The sequence below is a fragment of the Coloeus monedula genome (genome assembly GCF_965178545.1).
Source record: "Coloeus monedula genome assembly, chromosome: 3".
In the NCBI taxonomy this organism is placed as follows: domain Eukaryota; kingdom Metazoa; phylum Chordata; class Aves; order Passeriformes; family Corvidae; genus Coloeus; species Coloeus monedula.
This window is the reverse complement of record NC_138783.1, coordinates 8338998-8361627: the sequence shown is the minus strand read 5'-3', so window position 1 is coordinate 8361627 and position 22630 is coordinate 8338998.

Sequence of the window (22630 nt, the reverse complement as noted above, 5' to 3'; positions counted from 1 at the left end):
GCCCAAGGAGCTGCTAATCAACACTTTGTCCAGAGAACAAAAGGGCCCAAAGACTGCTCCGCCCAGAGAACGGGCGGCCTGGAGAGCCCAGAGCCGCTATCACCGCTCTGCCCGGGGGGCAAAGAGGCCAAAGCTGCAATCAGCCCTGACTGTCTGGAGAATTAAAAGATCCACCCCACCATCGACTCTTACCTAGCGAGCCCAACCCCAAGAATCAAAAGAAATAAAACCACAAGGCAGAAGACTACGCATGCTCTAAAAAGGCGGACCCAAGGAGTGGCCATGCAGATCAACTCCTGGAAAAGTTTTAATATGAATAAAGAACAGACAGTAAAAATGGCATAAAAAGGACTCACCTCGAGCATCAGGTGTGCTCTTGGCAGAGCCCCAAGGCACCCAGCCATTATCCCTTTGCTTTATTTTATGTGTCTCTTATTGTCTTTATATTAAACTCTTTAAATTCTAACAGGAGAGTGAACCTCGTTTTTCACAAAAATACTCTTGGGTTCATTGTGTGACTCCTGAGGATGTTGTCTCCGGGGCCTGGAGTTGGACTCAATGATCCTTGTGGGTCCCTTCCAACTCTGGATATTCTGTGATTCTGTGAAAAGAGTCACTTAGTTTTCATGAGCACCACTTGAAGGGCTATGGTATGCATAGATTAGATTATCATATTAAATGATCAAAAGGTCCCTTAAGATCTCTTAGTTCTTACATATAATTCAGTTACATACAAATGTAACTGAAAAAATCAAAGTCCAGGGCAATTTAAATGTTTTAAACATTCAGGTTCTGATTGACAGGCTTGCAACTGTCACTGATATTTAAAACTCAAGTAATATAGTTCATCACATCTGAAATTACACTCATGGATAAACCACATTTATAAAACTGATGAGCTAAATTATCAATTAGCATCCAAAAACTACAGGATCTGAATGTCAAATGTACAATAGTAGAAGACTGTCACAGGACTACTGAGGGATAACTAATGGAAATATTTTGCAAGTCTTGGCTAACAGCTTTCCCTTCCTATCTGTTTCAGGGCTAGGCATCACTGCACTGACATATTGACTTCTCCTTTGCCCAGACTCCACATCTCCCTGCATTACCCAGTAAGTTTTAGAGATAATATTTAAAGGTTCATTCATTAAGCTTTCTTCCCTTAAGAGATACAGACAATTTTTGCAAACTCCTAGGAGAGTTTAGTGATGGTATTTTTTAGTTCTGTGATAAGGTAGGGTTAAACTGTTTTCCTCACTGCTGCTTCTCAGAGTGTATCTGCTTAAAGTGCACAGTAATAGAAAAAGGGTTGTATTACCCAGACTAGGAAGAAGGCCACAGACATATCCATCATTCTTAAGCCAAAGGCTGAGAGACACAAGAATTAGTCCATCATTTTTTCCAGGGGTAGCAGGAAAGAAATAATGCTCAAGGCTTTTTTCCTTCTAATCTTGCAGGGAAATTTTCTATGAAGCTTCATTCGGAGTCTGTAAGTATGGACACGACATGGAATGTCCCTTAATTTGAAATGGGATGCAACTCATACCAGCAGATCTTGACTGTGGACAACAAGTGAAACATGCTCTACATACTGATATGTGGTGGGACAAGAGGGGCCAGGGAGTGAATGGGGTAAGAATTTACACTGTGACAAACAGCCAGCAGCACATTCTCTTCACATCTTGGTGAAACCATAGGGAGAAATGCACAGCACTGTTTACCTGTGACACCATTTGCTTTCTCCTTTCCACACAGAACAGGGCTTTTTCTTTTTTAAGGCAAAAAAGCACATTTCAATTGGATCAAGAATAAAAGTGATTGACATTAATTTATTTTTAAAAAAATGCAAAATAATTTAGGCTGCAAAGAGTGATTTCTTGATGTCTTGCTATTAACTTTGTGTGAGAAACAGTAGTGCAGTCCAGGTAAAGCACCAAACTTAAATGGCAACATGTAGTAGTAATTTTTCCATTGGAAAAGGGGAAATCTAATGATTTGCCTATTTTTAAGAGTTTTCCTTCTTCCCATGAACATGGGGATAATCAACCAAGTCCATAAAGCTCCCTATGTTCTGAACAAAATTAGGATGTGAAGCAATGGTCTCTCAGCAGATGTACAAAATGGAACACTTTCTAAAATAAAAACTAATAAAATTGAAGAAGTATAAACATACTTTCCATTTCATAGCTTTGGAAAAAAGTATGAACATTGTACGTTTTAGCACCATGTAGGGAGATAAGATCAGTGCAGTAAATTAATTTTCTCTTTTTGTAACAAAAAGAGCATAAACCCTGCAGAGAATATTTGAGAGCTGATGCGATGGATCACAGTGCACTTGCTCTATTATGACTGTATTATGCAAATGTTTTCATGCAGCCTTTTAAAACGTATATGACAAAACCATTTCTGATGATGCACTGTACATAGAGACAGATTCTTGACTTCATTCAACCCCAATGACTTCTGTAAAAACATGTGGGTTTATTAAGTAAATAAATACTTCTAAATAATTCTATTATAAAAAGAGAATTACCATTTGTAAAAATATAAGAAAAGGCAATCCAACAAAAAACCAGTAGATATTCTTGAACACTAATAGCAGTGTTTATGCTACCATTGCTCATTCTTATGTTTGCATAAGTAAATAGAAAATTAGGAGTAAATAATGCAGAAATGGGATCAGCCACATACAAATATCCAGAATTATCTTCAGATTGTGTCTCAACACAATCTCATGATCAGCAAAGCCCTTTTGAAAGACTGATCAGGTAACCCAATCCAAAATTAATTTGTCTCTCCCAGACTTAAATATCTTCTGTTGGGAAGACAATAATTAAACACATAAACACATTCAAGGAAACTTTACTGGGAAAAAAAGTTGTATCAGTCCTAATTTGTATTATTAACTTTTCATCTCTGTCACCTAAGTTTGAGCATACCACGTGCATTCTCAAAACTCAGAGCCCCTTAAAAGTATTAGAGAAACAAATCTGGAAGAAAAACCCAAATCTCTTTGGAGAGATTCAAGGAAGAGAACTCTGTGCTTGACTACTGAACAAAGCTGATCAAAAGTTCTTCAAAATTTGAGGAAGTGTTGAAGATCAAAATGCCAAAGTTGTACGAAATATACTAGAGGAAATAGGGGGAAGCAAAACTACAAAACCAGCTATGTGGTTGTACAAGAAACCGGATGGAAGAGAGGACTCAGCATTAATGCAGCAACCTTGAGAGAGCTCAGGTTGGTGATGGGCAGTGGCTCTTGCAAGGACCAAGTATCAGATTTTTCACTTGCCCCCTGAACCCAAACTAAATTGTAACTTCAGCCCTTTTAGCTGTGAAGGGCAATATTATGCAGGTCCTGCACAAGGGTGAGGGCAATCCCAAGCACAAGTACAGGCCTGGTGAAGAATTGGTTGAGAGCAGCCCTTAAGGAGAACTCAGGGCTGTTGGTGGAAGGGAAGCTCCACATGAGCTGACAGTGTGCACTTGCAGCCCAGAAAGTCAACTCTATCCTGGGCTGCATCCAAACCCCTTTGGGCAGCAGGGCAGGGAGGGGATTCTGCCCCTCTGCCCCGCTCTGCTGAGACCCCACCTGCAGTGCTGCATCCAGCTCTGGGGTCCCAGCACAGGAAGCACAGGGACCTGTTGGAGCCAGCCCAGAGGAGGCCACAAAGATGCTCAGAGGGCTGGAGCACCTCTCCTAGGAGGACAGGATGAGACAGATGGGGCTGCTCATCCTGGAGAAGAGAAGGTTCTGGGGAGACCTTAAAGAAGCCTTTCAGTACCTATAGGGAGCCTACAAGAAAGTAAGGGAGGGACTTTTTACAAGAGCATGATAGGACAAGGCAGAATGGTTTTAAACTGAAGCAGGGTAGGTTTAGAGTAGATTTTAGGAAGAAATATTTTACTGTGAGGGTGATGAAGCTCTGGAAGAGGTTACTCAGAGAAGCTGTGGTTGCCCCACCCCAAGGCCAGGTTGGGTGAGCTCTGAGCACCTTGGTCTAGTGAAATATGTCTGTGCCATGGCAGGGGGTTTGAAATGAGATGATGTTTTAGGTCTCTTCAAACCCAGACCATTTTATGATTCTATGATTACCTATGCTTCTTAGGTCCAACTCAGATCTGACATTGCCCAGTTCCCAGACACTTAGGTGTTCCCTGAACTGAAAGGGCAGGAAAAATATCATCTTTAGTTAACATACTTTAAAGTTAGCCAAGTACTGGATAATCCTAAAAGAACTGAATTTAGTGAAACCTGTTTGAACTTCTGAGTATGGTGCAGGAAGAAAAACAAAGAGACCACCTTTTCCCCAAATATCTACACTTATTCACAATACAGGTGGTAATGAATTTTCTGACACTATTAAACTGAAATAGATTTAAGTAGCTGAAAGGCTCCATATTCCATTACCAAGTCTTCCAGCCCATTCTAAAAAGCAATCTGCCATGTACTAAATTGAAAATACTGTCTGATTTGCTGATACATCAAAACTTCACAATTCCAAAAAGTTCTCAGAGTGACAGCTGTGATGAGTTGTTTGCTGCAGTGATATATTGCTGTAGAGAGCAGAGTGAGGAACAGGAAGAACAGGACAAAAAGAAGGTCACTAAGCCAGGAGCTAAAGAAGTATTTAGAAAAACAAAGATTTCCTTTTAAACTTCAGTTTACTGACACCAACTCTGACAGCAAATATTTAATAAGGCATGGCCACAATGCAGCTGGTCAGTCCTTCTATGCCCAAGCAGTGTGTGCATAGGAGCATGTTGCCCTAAACTGATACATATAATTTCAGCTGAAAACTATGATTTTCTGACCATTTGCTGAAGAGAACTAACATATCTAAATTGCTGAGTCTAAGACATGCATTCAAAAATCCTAGCTTGTTTTTTTTCACAATCAGAGGTGAACATTTTAGAAAGTGAACATGTAAATAAGTATAAAACAGATGTACCTATTTGTACTTCCAGGAGCTAATTGAAGTACATTAACACTAGGCAGGATGCTCAATAGTACTAGACAGGATGAATTCTCAGCAGCAGAAAACACTCATCATGGGGCCTGGAAGCAGCAGCATATTCAAACCCAAATTAGTGTTTGTTTATGTCTGAACCACTTAGGCACATTCCACCATCATTTATCTTCTTGCTTTCTTATTTAAAACGACGCCTACTTGACGTTTATCTGCAGGGCTCACTGGAGTGCTTATCTTTAAGAGGATAACCTATTCTAGTCCTTTCTTTTCGGTCTCTTCTGTTGTGTGGTGCCATTGCTCTGGGAGCAGAGGTGTGTGTTGTGGGCAGAGTCTTCTTGTTGAACAGACCCTTTATTCCTTCTCCAAAGTAAGCTGTAGCCTACTGCTGGAAAAGGTCTTTCAGAAGCAATGGATATCCCTTAATACTCTTTTGCCAGGCTGTGGTTACTTGATTTAAAAGTAAGGTACTGAAGAGTCAGAGAGATTATGCAGTTTACACAAGGTAACACACGGTGAGTTTGCGCTACAGAGAGAACTCAGGTGTTTCTCCGGATGGTATGTGTTCAAGAACAGCTTCTAGCTCTCACACAAAACACAATTAAGCACATCCCACACTGAGTCTGAGCTTTCTTTAAATTAGATAAGGAATTTCCAGGATATTTCTTCTGTGAAGCCCTATCCTAGACACAGAACAGGAAAACAATCCTTGGAGGGCATTTGGAGGCCTGTTGATCACACTGGGTGAAACAAAGATTGGTGTTTCAATCAAAAAGGTGGTGTGGGGTTTGTTTTGGGGTTTTTTGGTTGGCTGGGTTTTATTTGTTGGCTTTTGTTGGGTTTTTTCCCTTTGATCTGGAGTAAGTAAAGTCATGGAATTAGTTTTTATGTTTTAGATGATGTTGTCATGGAAACACAAAGAAAATAAACCATACCAAAAGAGTCAGAGAAACCTATTTAAGACATAAGAGGAAAATACCTTCCTCAACATGTGGGAGGATTTGCTAGTGAACAAGGAAACTGAGCAGAGGGGATTCTCTGTGAAGGGCAGGAGTAGTCAACAGTACGGTCTTTTAATGAGGTGTGAAAAAATAAGGAATGAGCTTCAGGGAGTTAGAGGAAGCATTTTGTACAGGTACTTGAAAATCCCTGGGAATGAGATCAGGGTTAGTTGTACATCTTCAGGCTGTATGTTGGCGTCTATGCCCTCATTTCTTCCTTTTTTCCTTTCTTTCAGATTAGGAAGAAACTAAGGTTTCTACCCTTCTCCAGAAGAATAAGGAACCCTAAAAATATACTAGGTTGTGTTTGTGTTCAGTACACAGAAATATACATCTGGCAGAGCAAGAGTAAGAATTACTGCAGTACTTAACTGGAAGAGACTTGCATTGAAGGACAACCTTTCTCCCCACTTGGATTTTAATAATGTATGGTTAAAATTCAGTTTTGCTACCTGCAAATTCCTGCAGTATTATTGATGTTCAATATCATTGATACTGATATTTTCTGTCCCAGCAAGGTGTCATGACAGTAACTGTGATCTCTAGAATTGCCTGTTTCAGTCTGAGAGTGAGCTTAACAAAATAAAATATTATGCTGGATATATAATAAAAAAAAAAAATTATCTCTTCCACTGTAAACTAGGCATCATTTTCCATTTTTCCTTCAGCTTCATAAAATCAAAAAATGGGCACACATTCTCATAAAAATGCCTCTGGAGGGAGACACAGCCCAAAAAGTAGCTTATACCTGACATAAGAAGAATAGAATTAATGCGTTCACGAAATCTGAGGATATCTACTTTAAAACGTACATCAAAACATACACAATAATCTAGTCTGGCTGGGTCTGAATTCTGCAGAATTTCTTTAACTCTTTATCTTACACTTCATGAAAAGCAATTTGCTGTACTGAGTTAGTTAAATGCTGCATTTAAAATAAGAATAATGATTAAAAGAATTAGAATGCTTCCCTTCTACTTTTCCAGCCTTTTCATAATGGACTTTTGACATGTAAGAGATCCTTGTTTTGCTTGATTACCTTCATTTCTTTGAACCCTGCCACTCATCATATAAAATCTGATATTCACTCTGTATGAGACCAGCCTCTTACTGATACAAAGTCACTGAAGATCAGGCTCTTTTGCTGCTTTCATTATCATATATGCTTTAAAATATAATAAGTCAGCACAGATTTTTGTGGGCACATGCAAATTACTGAACGTGCTCATAAACTTTTTGCTGTGAAACAGGAAATCACTAGGTTTTGGGTTGGGTTTTTTGGGGGGCCAGGGTTTGAGATAACTGTTTAGTTTTCCTACTATAATTAGAACCTTTTTGTCCTATACCATGAATTTATACAATGACAATGTCAGAATTTTTCCTGTCTTGTTAGGTACATTGTGTCCTGTCTGTCTGCATCAGCACAAGCATATATTGGCTGACAGAACAAAGACAGATAAACTATAGACAGGCAACATTTCCTCAGCAAAAATAGCATGGAAAGGAGCAGTTTAGGGAGTGATTCATTGGATCTGGAAGAACTCATGTATTAACATTTTCACATATGTAGTAATTATCTAGATTTCACACTGAAGCCCCTCTTTTCCCCCTCAAACAACCAAGACCATATGCAAATAATTCCCTCATCATTTGGATACCACTGAAGCACAGTAATAGAGAGAATAGCAAAAAAGAGCTGCATTATCATGCAACTAAGGTGCATAAAGGTGTTTCCAAGACATCTATCTTGTGGTGAGCTCACTTTATCTGGCTGCCAAACCACCCAGCTGCTTTCCCACTGCCCCTCCTCAAAGGACAGGGAGGAGAAAAATAAGATTGAAAAGCTTGTCTTTGCAACAGACTTGACTTGAAGGCTGTGGTCAGTCCATGACAACTCCCATCTGCAGTTACTTCATCCTCATAATTTTCTCCTGCTGCAGTGTGGTTACAGATGAGCCATGGCCGCCCCTCACAGCCCCTACCAGACCCTGGGCACCTACAATCAATACCTCAGATTTCCAGATTTTTCTGAGAGCCTTAAAATCAACCAAGATCAACTGTTTTTTAAAGCGTCTTTATTTTTTCAAACCAGGATGATGGAAAGGCAATACATTCCTGGCTTAGAAGGATACATTCCCATTATATACGCAATAAAGACAAAACATTCCTGAGAACTCAAGTCATTCACCCAGAAAGGAAAGGTGTTCTTGTGCAATGTACCCAAATTTGTGCTTTCCTACAGAGGTGTCCTACAGAGTAAGAAGAGAACACCATGTGTGAGGAAACATGGCGTTTACGATTCTCTCAGAACAAATACAGGATTCAGACTAAGATTCCAGTCCCACTACCCTGCTCCTTTTTGTTGAAAGGTCAAACTTTTTCTGTTGATCACATAAAATCAGTATCATGGGAATGATAGACACAGGTGCTGATGTGTCTGTCATTCCATTTGATAAGTGGCCTACGCAATGGGAATTGCAATCTCAGGGCATCATACAAGGGATTGGAGGTACCCAAATTGCAAAGCAGTCCAAACACACCATCCAAATTGAAGGTCCTGAAGGACAAATAGCGACACTTCGTCCGTATGTCCTAGACACCAAATTCACCCTGTGGGGAAGGGATGCCATGTCTCAGTGGGGAACAAAAATTGATATCACCCCTAGACATCAAAATTTTCCCTTGCAGGCCACTGAAGCAGAGTGCCATCCACATAAATTAACTTGGAAGACAGATGAACCCGTGTGGATTAACCAGTGGTCGCTAAAAAAAGAAAACTTAGAGGCACTCAAAACATTAGTAGCTGAACAATTGGCTAAAGGAAATATAGTTCCAACTAACAGCCCATGGAACACACCCGTGTTTGTAATACAAAAACCGGGAAAGAACAAATATAGGCTACTCCAAGATCTTAGAGAAGTTAATAAGGTTATTGAAGACATGGGACCCCTTCAACCAGGTATGCCATCACCTTCAATGCTCCCACAACATTGGCATTTAGCTGTTCTTGACATTAAAGATTGCTTCTTTCATATTCCACTCCACCCTGCAGATGCCCCCCAATTTGCATTTTCTGTACCATCTCTTAATCGTGAAACTCCCATGGAACGTTATCATTGGCTTGTGCTTCCCCAAGGTATGAAAAATTCCCCAACTCTCTGCCAAGAGTATATTGCTAAAATTCTATCTCCCATCCGTGCCAAAGCAGAGAAAGCCATCATCCTGCATTACATGGATGATGTGCTGGTGTGTGCTCCCAATAATCAGTATCTCCAGCAGACACTTAACATGGTGATTGAGGCCCTAGAGGCCAAGGGCTTTGAATTACAACCTGAAAAAATGCAGAGAACAAGCCCTTGGAAATACCTCGGACTCAAAATCACAGAAACCTCTATCACCCCAACACCTGTCACCATTAATAATAACCCAAAAACACTAGAGGAAGTGCAACAGGTCTGTGGGACACTGAAGTATTTAAGGTCCTGGTTAGGACTCACCACAGAGGATGTAGCTCCTATTGCAAACCTGTTAAAAGGGGAAGGCGGTCCAGCATCCCCTAGATCCCTGACAGAAGAGGCAAGGCAGTCTCTCAAAAAGATACAAGAGCTCATTTCCACCAGACAAGCACACAGGTATCAGCCCTCCCTACCCTTTAAACTTGTCATTCTAGGGAAGGTACCATGCTTTCACAGCCTCATATTTCAGTGGGACAAAGAGCAGAAGGAACCCCTCATCATAATTGAATGGGTATTCCTTCCACTCCAACCTCCTAAAACCATCACACAGCCACAAGAAGTAATGGCAAAAATTATCATGAAGGGTAGAGCAAGGCTCCACACCCTGGCAGGATGTGACTTTGCATGCATCTACTTACCTGTAACAACAGACACATTAGATCACCTACTTCAAAATAATATAAATTTACAATTTGCATTAGATAGTTACTCAGGCCAAATCTCAAATCATTACCCAAAACATGACATGTTTAATCTGCCATTCTCTTTCATCCCTCGAGAGATTCAAAGTAGAAAACCCCTCGATGCGATGACCATTTTTACCGATGCCTCAGGAAAAAGTAAAAAGTCAGTGATCACATGGAAAAATCCAAAGACGCAAAAGTGGGAATCTGACATCGAGGTAATCCAGGGATCACCACAAGTAGCTGAACTAGCAGCCGTCGTTAGAGCATTTGAGAGGTTCAAAGAACCCTTTAATTTGGTCACAGACTCAGCATATGTAGCTGGAGTAACTGTTAGAGCTGAGCATGCTCTCCTAAAAGAAATCTCAAACAAGAAAATTTATGATTTGCTCTCAAAATTAATTAATCTGGTTTCTCACAGAGAGCATCCCTATTTTGTCATGCATGTGAGGTCACATACAAACCTGCCAGGATTTATTGCAGAAGGTAATCATAGAGCTGATGCTCTGGCTATGCCAGCAGACATAGTTCTATCAGCTGACTTACCAAAGCTCCCCCAAGTTTTTGAACAAGCAAAATTGAGCCATGCCATGTATCATCAAAATATTCCTGCTCTTATCCGCATGTTCCATCTGTCGCGGACACAGGCAAAAGCAATAGTGGCAACATGTCCCAACTGCCAGAAGCTACAGCTTCCATCACTGGGCATGAGGGTCAATCCCAGGGGCATTAATAGCGGTGAAGTGTGGCAGATGGACGTCACACATTTCCCTGAATTTGGGAGATTAAAATATGTTCATGTTTCTATTGATACCTTCTCTGGTGCTATGTATGCCTCTGCACATGCAGGTGAAAAGGCTAAGGATGTTGAAAAACATCTTGTCCAAGCTTTTGCTGTGCTCGGTATACCTGAGGAGATAAAAACTGATAATGGACCTGCCTACACCTCCCAGGAGTTTAAAAACTTTCGTCAGCAGTGGGGATTTCGACATGTTACAGGTATTCCTCACTCCCCAACTGGACAAGGCATTGTTGAACGTGCCCATCAAACCCTCAAGCAAATGCTGCTACAACAATCAGGGACCACCAAACTCAACTCACCTGTCCTCAGACTCAGCAAAGCACTGTTTACCATAAACTTCCTGAATGGCACCTTTGAGGATCCAAACCCTCCCATCTATCGTCATTTCCAGAACACCGGGAGACAGAAACTGAAGGAAAATCCAGAAGTCCTGATCCGGGACCCAGAGACTCAAAAAATCCAAGGACCGTACAAACTTGTAACTTGGGAACGTGGGTGTGCCAGTGTATCTACCCCTCAAGGACTGAGATGGATCCCAGGGAAGTGGGTAAAACCTTATGTCACTTCCTCAAAAGTTAAGGAGGTTAAAACTGCTTCCTGGAAGAGACGCCGTAAAAAGAATCCTGATTTTGCACCTTCATGTAAACCCCCTACTGCAGATCTTTATGTTAATCCCTTAAGTTAAGTTGCACTGTTTTGCACTCAGGTTTTGCACTGTATTTTGTAAATCTTCATCCTGATACTCCATACCATAGATGTCCTGACTAAACCCCTGAGTTTTGACTGGGGAGCTAGTTTAAAGGCATCCTAGGTACTGTTGAGTTGTAGGGACGATAGATTCCAATTATATTTTGCACTGTTGTTTTGTTACTGTTCTATGCACTTTTAAGTTACTAAGAGTTACAATCCAGCTTTAAAGAAAAAAAAAAAATAGGGAATTGTTGCTGCCTGTTCTGAGCTTCCCCTCCCCCCTCCCAAAGACATGTGCTCCGAGGTCCTTTGTTCCAAGCGCGGGCAAAGCCAAATTTAACTCAGACTCTTCAGCAGTGTCTGATTGGCCGCTCACCCCGGGTCCGCCCCCAGTCCGCCCCTTTCCCCTTCTCCTAATAAAGATGGTCGAGGAGAGGCTATGCGCTCTCACTCAGCTCAGCGACTTTCCTGTGAACATCTCTGGTTGTCTGTCTCATTTGAAAGCTTCTAACTGCAGGGAATTGAGCAAGCAGGGATCTCTGTTTCTCCCTCTTTGCTTCTGCTGATGGTATTTGCTCTGCAGCTGATTCAGGTACCGATTTTAGAGCTACCAAAGTGCTAGATCGCCCTTGCTACCTCTCAAGGCTGCTCGAGGCTTTCTAAGGCATTGAAATACAAGCGCTAGCCGGTATAAAGCTGAAAAGATACCTTCCACATTTTTCAACCTCTGTATGTGGCTGAAGCGCACTGGGCACAGTGGCAAGGCACATCTGAACACGTGAGCTGGAAACTCCTGTAAACTACAGTGATTTGCCCTTTTTGAAGAACCCTAGGAATGGGAGCATGAGAGAACTGCCACAGTCCTCTGGATCAAAGCATTCCACAAAGCACACATTCTCACTGTGGAGGTGATGCTGGCATCCCATGGTATCCATACACCAAGATGAATTTCTCCTGCAAGTTTTCAGTTCCCCATCAGTGTTCAGAGAAGCCATGATCATAAATGCAAGAAATAACTATATAGTTCTATTTAATACACAGCACTGGGCTTCTTTGAGGGGGGAGTCATAGTTTGACTTCCTAAATGCAGAAATTATGCAGAACTAGTCAGTCCTGAAAAACAGAAGCTAAGTGGGCACTTTTAGACAGCTATGAAATAGGCACTGCATGATTCTACACACCACAAGGCAAAGGGCTGCTGATTCTTTATCACCATGCTTTGCAAAACAGGTGTAAAATGCTAATCCTTTATGTAATACTTCATTACACTTCCTTTGCAAAAATGAAATGGCTTCATAGCACACAAGGTTCATCTCATTAAAAAAAAAAAAAAAAAAAAGGAAGATCTAAGATCAAAGGGATCGATTCCTCCCTATCTGTGTATAAATATTTAATCTGTTTATAGTAAAAGTGGGAAAAAATAAATTATTTCAAACCCTAGGAAAAATGCATCACTGGTAGGCTGCACAAACTCAGAGTAAGAAAATTACAAGGCAACTCAGAGTAGGAAAATTACAAGGCAAAGGGCAGCAGAGCATCAAATGTGTTCAAGAAAACAAAACCAAATGAATCAAACAAAAACCCCCAGCCAAACCAAAACAACAAAACCAACCAAAACCCAAGATACCTACCCTCCAAAGCCCAAATACAGAGAGAAATTGAATTTTGACCTTGTAAATTTAGACAAGATTTCCTGGTATCATGCTTAAAAACTATGGACATTTACTCCAAATTCTCTGCCTAGGTTTGGGGTTTTTTTCAATTGCAGTTACTACATATCTCCCCACAGGACCTGGAGTTTGTTGTAATATGTGGAAGGAGGTTCAGAAATAAAACCTACCACAGAGAACAATGTCTTTTTTGTATTCCAAAGGGTTTTCCAGGCAAGGATAACAGATTTAGTCTCTGAAAAAATATTGCTTTTCAAGATAGTTGCATTTAGGAGAGGAAGGAGTAGGTAAATGCAAGCTACAATCAATATCTTCAAATATCCCAGGGAAATTTTCCTACTGCCACTAGCTCACCTGCAGCAGAGCAGCACCTCTGAGCCTGTACCATGGGGCATACAGGATCACAGGGTTTGGAACTGAGTCTAATCCTTAACTCAGCGCTGCCAGGCCCACCACCAAACCATATCCCCAAGTCTGTGCCTTTTGAGCACTTTCAGAAACAGTGATTGCACCACTTCCCTGATCAGCCTGTTCTAATGCCTGACCACCTCTTCAGTGAAGACATTTTCCCTAATGTCCCATCTCAACTTCCGCTGGTGCAACTTGAGGCTGTGCCCTCTTGTTCTGCTGTTTGTTGGTCAGTATAAGATACCAACCCCACCTGGCTACAAACTCCTTTCAGGCCTCCTCTGAGACTCCTTTACCCCAGGCTAAACACTCCCAGCTCCCTCAGCCACTCCTCATCAGACTTGTGCTCCAGACCCTTCCCCAGCTCTGTTGCCCTTCTCTGGACACTCTCCAGCCCCTCAATGTCTTTCTGGTGGTGAGAAGCGCAAAACTGAACACAGGGAGCAAGATGTGCCCTCACCAGTGCCCAGCACAGGGGATGGTCACTGCCCTGGTCCTGCTGCCACACTATTGCTGACACAGACTAGGTGCCATTGGCCTTCTTGGCCACCTGGGCACTCCTGGTTCATGTTCAGCTGCTGTTGACCAGCATCCCCAGGTCCTTTTCCACTGAGCAGCTTTCCAACCACTCTGTCCCCAGCCTGGAACACTGCCTGGGGTTGTTGTGACCCAAGTTCAGGACCCGGCACTTGGCCTTGTTATACCTCATACCATATACAACACACCACACCAAGCAGGTCTTGATCAAAACCAGGCCACTGAACCTGTTCTATTAACAAAAATCTCTCTGCAAGTTTTCTGCAAATGTAGTAAGTGAGGCTCTCACAGCCTAATTTACATGGATTTCATACGATCTTCCGCTAATATGGATAAATGAGAAACAATTAACTGTGTGACGGAGCCAGAAGATTAAAATCAGCCAAGGAGGAAGGTTAGCATAGTGATACTTGTACTAACCAGCAGGGCTTCAGTTCGTTAAGCAGTGGGATATCTTTGTGCACATTTGCTCCAGATCAATTATAAGGTGTTTGGAGGAGGCCCAGTGTACATTCGTCAGCTGCTGAATAGTCACACGAGGCTGTGCAGGTACATCATTGATCCTGGCAGAGAAGCATTTGCAGCAAAGAGTTACTGTGCTGTGATCTGTGACACACACACCATTCCCCTCCCTCCCCCACTGCCACCTTCACAGTGTAACACCTGCAGGGTTTTTGTCACATGGAATTAGTAGGAATGAAGATTAGAGGCCTTATTTAGAGATGGATCCTAACGTACTGGAGAATATGTAATCATAGATTATATTAAACTCGTATCCTAATCATAGCCTAGTCAAAACATACAGATAAGGGGAGGAAGGGAGGGAGCAAGGAAATGGGAAGATGGGGAAAGAACATGCAAGAATCAGCAATGAAATAGCTCTGTAAATATCTGTACAGGAAATGCAATTTCCTACTCTAAGCCTCCGCTTTTTAGGCTAAGAGAATTTCACTGGCAAGACTACAGCTTTGAGAAATTCAACACATCTTTCAGAATTTGTGTTAATTGTTTTATTCCTTTGATCATCTCTGGAAATACCTGCTACTCCAAATGACATGCTGAACTTTCTCACTCTAATATAATGCAGTTTTGCATGTATACACATTATCAAATGTGCCTGCAATAACTTCTGAAGTAATTTTGTTGTTTCTAAATCTTTGTTTGCATTTCTTATTCAGTATATGAAATCCACCTTTTCTCTTCCTACTCTGACCTTATCTTATCCCCAAATATATCAGCTGACAGATGAAGCTCTCATACGAATTCCCTGTGCAGGAACAGAAGCCTGGCAGTTATTGTGAGAGGAATTCAATATCTACAGAGAGGAAGATTTCAAAAGGATGAATGAGAATTTTTACCTCAAATTGCATTTTGTATTAAATACAGCAGTCCCTAAAAATGCAATGGCCCTGAATACAAGACAACCTCTGGGTTTTGCATGCATTTATTTCACTGCATGAAGATTACTTCTTACCTCCCCTCACCACCCCCTACCCTTCTCCTCTCTCATCCACTCCCTACACATTGCATCCTTCAATCAAGAATTCCATCTCAGATTTCTTGACCTTGCCTCCCTCCTATTGAACATCTCCACTCATCCCACTTTTAGATAAAACGTGCTCTGTCTCACACCTATCCTATGTCTTAAGCTGCAGAGTGTCATCTTCCCTGTGTTAATTTTCTGACTGTGCTGGGGAGGTGTTGGAGGTGTCTATCACTGGCATATGCTTTGTCTGTGGGCTTTCCTGAGCATGAGTCATCATCTCCCAAATCACCTCTTCTTGACTCTTTCAGCAAAGTGGGATTTCTCTTTTTAACCATGTTCAAAACAGATGGGGCAGGAAAAGGGAAAACAAACTGAACCGATAAATAAACTGGAGCAAGGACTGAAATCCACTGCTTTATATATCCTGTGGCCATTTGATAAAAGAATATGCTTCTGCCTCTCTCATTAACCATTTTGCAACATAATTTGAGTGGGAGGACTGAAGGAGTCCCATCTCAGACTGTTACCCTGTTGAATACTAGGAGATGTACATTCTTGGAAGGACAGTATTTGATAAATACAAATTAAACAGCACCAGAGAACAACATCCCTTCTCAGAACCCCATTTTTCAAGAGCCTAGGTCTTGCTGAAAGAGTTCTAGTCCCTCTGAAAACAGTTTTCTAATAATTTTACCTTCCTCTTCTCTTGGACAGTTTTACTGGAGTGCAGTAAGAAGTTATCCTTTCTTAATCACAAAAGTAACTTTCAGTTGATGGAGGAGAGACTGCTTCACTGTGGATCTACAACATCTCAGGCTGTTGCTTGTAAACTCTGACATTTACAGGCTTTAAGGTTTTGTAGAAGCTGCATTCTTCTCTTTGCAGATCTGAGTCTATTCAGATTGATAATAATGAGAATTCTTAGGGTTATTACAACCTCTAAATAATATATCTGCTGTGGCTAACAAATAGCTTCACTGTAGTCTATTAGCTATTTATTAACATAACTAAAATTAATTAGGAAGTGGCTTATTCATGCAATCAAAAAAATCAGTTAAGATGAGAAAGATTAATAGAATTTATGTTTTACCTATTTTCTTGAGAGATAAGCAGATACATCATGACAATTAATGTGTCTGTTGCTAATTAAAAAACAATCTTCGCAATGGTAATTTCTGTTGTAATTTTACATTTGGGTGGCTCGTACTAGATTAGGCAGGCTTTCAACTCTGTGAGCTAATTTTTGCTTACCTTGTTTTTCTCTCCTCCTCCTTTATGTTTATGATTCCTATCATCATCATTACCATGAGCTATTTGCCATGTAGCACTACTTTTTACTGTACAAAGACTTATTTTTAAAAGGCACTTTCGTATATAATGCTCTATGCCACATTGCTCTACAATGTAATTTCAGACAACAATACCAAAGCTGCACAGCATGAAGGAAGGAAAACAGTGAATTATGGCATTTTCTGCATCTGACTGAAGAAGTAGAAGGATTAGGCTGGATGCCAGTAGGAAAAAGAAAAAAGTTAAAGCCACAGACTAAGGAGAAAAGATGTATTTTCTGATCCATTGCTGCATAGCAGATCACAAAAAAACAGAAAGAGAAAATGTGGGAGTAGCTCTTTAACAGTTTCTGCCCCTAAATTTGGGTAATTTACACTACTTCCAAAAAGCCTTCAGTTTGCTTATTCCAAGGTTGGTTTGCAGGTCTGAGGTATCAAGAGACACTAAACTGGGGATTAGCAATCCTAACCAGGGTGGAGTGGTTTATAAAATAATATTAGTCCTACTTAGACTATAGATGTTCTGGGTAGATGATATCAGAAGTAAAATAGCAAGAAAAGGATTAGGGCAAGATCTTCTGGGTGAAGGGGAATGCTGTTGAACTCTCAAAGAAACACCAAGAAGAGAATAAAGTTGAAAATATCCAGTCACAGATTTTTCTTCATAGACATGGTGGCAGATGGATTCTGTCTAGGTCTGGTTGTATGTAAGTTTAGCCTATGGAAAAATTCATAACTTATAAGAGGACTGATGCAAAGCATGTGAAAATGATTGGGAGTGTTTCTATTGACTTTAATTGGCTTGGATGAACTTTTAAAAACTCAGCAGTATTTCCCAGCTGACAAGCAAATGGTGCATTACCCTTTTCCAAACACAGTGTATCTCCCTGTTTAGCCTCTTCTCTTTTTATTTCTATTTCATGGTAAAAGATATTTGGTGTTGACACTTGGACCACAAAGCTTGCAGTACACCAGAGAGCTGGGAGGAAGGAAACTCCTCTGCACAGCTCTGCCATTCAGACTCTTCAGTGACACTCATGACAGCTTTGCTAACATTATGGTTGGGTAGAAACTTCACCATGTAAAACTATGAAAGGACTGAAATTGTATAAACCCAGTTCTCAGAGACCATGTTCTGCTCTTGTGTTTCCTTAGCAAATTGGATGATTGTAAAAAATAATAACACTTAAAAGATGAACCTGGACCTAGTTCAACCTTTTCCTACTTGCAAACCTTTTCAAGAGATGGGGTTGCACTGGGTGACATAACAGCACCTTTAATGATTCCATGATTCTATGAATATTGCTAGTGGTCAGTAAGGATGCACAGTAATTCCCTTACCTTGAAATTCAAGTTAAACTTGAGGATATAAGTCCCTTCAATTTTCCTGAAGAGGAAAATGGACCTCTTGGAATGGACCTTAAGGATCATCTTGTTCCAATCTCCTTTCATTAGATCACATTGGTCAAAGTCCCATCCAACCTGTCTTTGAACACTTCCAGGGATGGGGCATCCACAGTATCCCTGGGCAGGCTGTTCCAGTGTCTCACCAACATTTGTCAACTCTTCTATATTTGTATTTTCTACAATAAATATGGCATACCAAGCCTGAGCATATTTGAGCCAGAAGCCTAAAGCTGAAGCTATGGAACTCTGGTAGTATAAGCAATTTTTTTTAACCTCCATTTTTTAAATTCCAAATAGTTTTCCCAAGTAAAAAAGGGATGGAGGACACCAAATCTCTCTGGAGCAATGGTGAGCTTGAGATTCAAAGGAACAACAACCCTGGGACTTCAGGCTGTCAGAAAAAACCATTGATATATGATCTCCTGAGAAATACAATAACCTCAGACTACCAAGGTTCTGACTTTTTTCCTGGCCCTTAGAACCCTTTGATTTTTTTTTTGTTTAATTTTTTATATTTATTTAAATCTCCTATGCTTCCCTTTCAAACATTTATTTTAATAAAACTTTCCAGTTCTCTGAGTTTTCCAAATGCTCTCAACTTTGGCTTAATATTATAATGGAAGTACTGGCTGAACACTGAACTCCAGCAGTCTGAAGGGTGACGAGGATAAATATGGAACTTAATGGTGGATAACTGACTTTGATGCAGTTTCATCAATCAGAAAGAGATAAACTACTTTCTCCTCTTGCGGTAACCCTTTTTAAGAAAAATGTATTGATTTTTTTTTTTCATCAGATAGACATATTAACCAGCAAGGCAGACAATGCATTCTTCTGTCTTCAGGGGCATTTCGAGCAGAGATTGATTTTTTTTGGCTCTATGGGAAAGCAGTCACTATTGAGTGATAAACTCCAAAAAAAAAGTCTCCTTCCTCTTGCACTCCTGCCAGAAGCACAGAATTAACTTTCACAAAATTAAATTTATGAAAGATAAGAAAAAGAATGCTTCTCCCCTCCACACCCCTCCCAGTAAAACTTTTGATTTGTGGGCACAGGAATGCATGGTAGGAGAGTAGATATGCTAGTGTAAAATTAAAGAGAAGCATATTTGATTGCTGTAATCTTCCACTAATGAGCCTATCTGTACAGTAATTGGGTGATACAGCCCACTCAGGTCCCTTTGTGACAGATCATTAAAGATCCCATGGCACTCTTCACAAGGGTAGACTTACCCTCCCTGTCCTTGCCAAATTCAATCACAAGTGATAATTTTGTTCTGCCTATCTATATTTTCCCTGCCGTTTTATCTGGATAAGACTTTGCTTTCATTTCCTGTACAAAACCTGTTGTATAATGTTTCTGTGTGCTATTAGAGAGCTGTGGTTTTCCATTCTGAAGATTACAATATCAGATGAAATTATTTCTGTATTATGGATATGACAAAATGTTACAATAGTCTTTTGGACGTCCATGCTACTTACTTAGGTGCATAAGAATAGGTCTATTTAATTCTCAGCTGAAAAGTGGGGCTACAATAGGACAACTGCTTTCCCCTGTTTTGATGGCTCCAATTTGGAAACCTTGTAGAAAAGAGCAGAATTCGACCGGCAGAATCAGCATAATTTGAGAACGTGATTGAGCCGAGAGAAACAAAATGTTTAAAAAAATAGTGGTTGCAGAGGAATTGCAGTGCTGCCAAGTGATCTGAGCACCATGGATGCATGAACTTTTGATGCACCTGTACACTTGCAAAATGACATACTTCTTATATTGACTTCCATAAGTTTAATACATAGTGACAATTATGCCTAGAAAAGTGAACTATGTTGTAGAATAAAATTGTAGTTGGTGCAATGGTAGTTTCTAAGGCAAGCCATGTGGTCTTCCTGGAGGAAAGACTGGAAACTGTGCTCTAGTCCTGACTCACAATAAAGCCTGGTTGTTGAGAAATTCTTGACTTCAATACAACTTCATAAACCATGGTAACTGTTCTGGTAGGAAAGTTGTAACTAATTAATGTGTAGAGTTTTTTTTTTTCTTTTTGGCTACTCACCCACTGAAGAAGGCAGAAATTTAAGTTCTGCTTTTAAAAAAAACTGCCTCTGATAATTTCAGAAGTACAATAAAACACCTTGTAAAATGGGTAACCCTGCTTGTTTCTCTTTGCAAGGAGTTTCCTAAAAGCATATTATAAAGAAATGAATCTGTATAGAGCTTTTTTTCCCCATGTTTTCAGGCAAATTATCCCCTAACTTTCTATCCAGTCGTCTTTTCTTCACAGAATATTCACTGCATACCATCTTAATGAAAATATATCTAAAAAATTTGTGTTGAGCAGTCACTGTGGTGCTATAGCAATGTCTTGGATTTACATACCAAAACCCCATCCCAGTCTGGAATTGGCATCACATGAAGAGTTGCACAACACAGCTGTGAAGGCAGTGCAGAAACCAAAAGCAGGAACAGCTTGTCTTAGTGTTTCCACCAAAGAAATGCTGTCAAGTTGTGTGACAATTTAAGGGCCAGATTATGAACAGCATCCCTTGAAACAAAGGGAGATGTGGGATGCTGAAGAGAAGGAACACAACAAAGCAGAGCTGCTATTGCAGCTTCTCTCTTCTTTCAGATTTTTGGGAAAGGAGGCAGGTCCAAAAGCCAGGCTCATAAGAGTAAGCAGCCCCAAGGGATGTGTGACAAGCTCCTCAGCATTATTAAGACTTGCTTTGCACTGTTTTTATCTGCCCACCTGCTTGCATCCTAATTCCACTTTCACGTGAGCAACACAGGCTACAATACCAAACTTTGCCACACTGACTGGAATCAAGTGACAGAGGATGGAGATGCAGAAGGAAGGGAGGACCTCTCAGAGACCTTTCAACCTGTTAGAAAGATTTAGAGGGCCCCAATTCCCTTCTTCATTAAATCACCTTTTCCACCAATCTTTGCATAATAAGTCAAATATATGTAACACTGAGACACTTTCCAACCTAGATGGAGATTTTATAATAATTTAAGAGATGGGTGCTGAAAGTGCATTTTGGAGAATTGGGAAAATTGTATAGTACCTTAGTACTGCAGAGATGAATTGAGGAGCATCTTTGAAATTTCCATATCACCTGTGAAGAAACCCCAAATCAGAAGAAGTAAGTTATGAAAACAGCATTTTCTCATAGTTTTTTTGCTTCCTTTTACAGGCAGAATAACATAAGGGAAGTCAGTCTTTTATAAGAACAAAATGTAAAGAGTTTTGATTACAAAAGAACTCATAAATTCAAGCCTGCTCATACATCAGTGGATTATTCAACTCTAATTAGGATATAATTTAAGTCATTAGCAAGACAAATGTTCAGATTGAAATGGAAAATAGCTTATGTTTATACAATGAAGTTTTAATATTAAAGGTTCTTAGAAATGAAATGCCTAAATTCCCAGTTGGGAAAATATGTCGTTTTTTGTTGTTGGACTGTGATCAGTTTTTTAATTTCTCAAAGATCATACAAGTTTAATCAACTCTTGAACTTATTAGAAAGCCATGAGATCATGACATTTCAAACCTTAAACTAAAACTGTACATTTGTTTGCAAATTAAACAAAGAATTCCCAGTCTCAAATATTAACCTCCAAACATAGATTTAAATCAAATGATGCCTAATTCCTTTGGTATTTGGCCCATAACAAATTGCTAAAAATTTAATAAGCTAGATTTAATGTCTGGGAGATTTTTTCATAGCAAACTATATTAAAAAATATAACATTTGTCATACACTTAGACTTTGAAATAGACATTTTCTGAAGTAAATATCCAAAGGTCTTTTCCTATTGTATAATCTTCTAGTCAGGGAAGAGTTCAGGGTTTCCTTACAGTCATACCTCTCTCTCAAGACCATACTATCTGTACTTCTACATTTTCTTAAGTGTAGTTCAAGCTATAGTTTTGTTTGAATGAAACTCTAACACTTGTGCACAGTGTCTATATGTGGTTTTAAGTTCCATCTCATCTAAATATCTCAGCCGAGACTATGGTGATAGTCTCAAACACTGAAGCTTGAAGCTTACTGAAACTGATGGAAGCAGACTCTCACCTTGCATACTACAGCCTAAGAAACCACGTTTCAGGTGAGTATTACAAAATTATTTCCCTGCTTTTCAGTAACAAAATTACTTTCAGGAAGCAAATTCTTTAAAAAAGAAAAAAAAATCTACCAGAAATAGTCCCCTCCTCTCTTCCCTAACCCCTGATATTATTCATGTCTAGAGGAAAAAGAAAGGGAAAACAACAAAAAAAAAAACCTCACAAAAAAACCCCTATATTTCTTAATTTTTCACTAACTAGATTCCTAATTTCTGAAATCTTTCCAGGAGCATAAATCATACGGATAAAACTATAAATCAGTGATACATACTAGTTTATATCACTCGCATACAATTCTGTTTACTACAAGCTAAGA